This window comes from Geospiza fortis, unplaced genomic scaffold (genome assembly GCF_000277835.1).
Source record: "Geospiza fortis unplaced genomic scaffold, GeoFor_1.0 scaffold102, whole genome shotgun sequence".
Lineage (NCBI taxonomy): Eukaryota > Metazoa > Chordata > Aves > Passeriformes > Thraupidae > Geospiza > Geospiza fortis.
This window is the reverse complement of record NW_005054373.1, coordinates 2,876,537-2,876,963: the sequence shown is the minus strand read 5'-3', so window position 1 is coordinate 2,876,963 and position 427 is coordinate 2,876,537. Positions and strand designations below refer to the sequence as shown.

Genomic DNA, 427 nt, shown 5'->3' with positions numbered 1-427 from the left:
GGCCCCGCAGGGCTCCCTGCGGATGGAGGGTCCCCGGGGCCCGGGGCAGGAGGGGGGGGGAGGGGGTTTTAATGGTTAAATGAGAAACGCATCGTTACCCAAAAGGTAAAAACCCATCTGCTGGAGGGGGGCTGTGTCCCAGCTTCCCGCACCGGGATGGATCAGAGTCACCTGGGCACAGGGAATGCACCCGCAGCCAGACATGGCCCTCCTGCCTGCAGCCCTCGGGGTGCCAGGGCCCCCCACTCCCAGGAAGGCACCACAGCCTGGGTGGGTACAGCTCGTGGCAGCCAGCACCCCGAGGATGGCCTGGCACAGGCTGTGCCCCTCTCCGAGCTCTGTCTCTTGTACCCACCCCCTGTGCCAGGGCTGGCGTGGCCAGCACAGCTCAGACCTGGGGCAGTGTCCACTCCCCCCCCGCCCGGAC

The 427-nt window shown here is 67.9% G+C and overlaps 1 protein-coding gene across 1 annotated transcript in view; it reads right to left on the bottom strand.

The window, feature by feature from the left end:
* The window catches only part of WWP2 (WW domain containing E3 ubiquitin protein ligase 2), an 18,455-nt gene that overhangs the window by 8,909 nt on the left and 9,119 nt on the right, over positions 1-427 (bottom strand). The window lies entirely within an intron of this gene.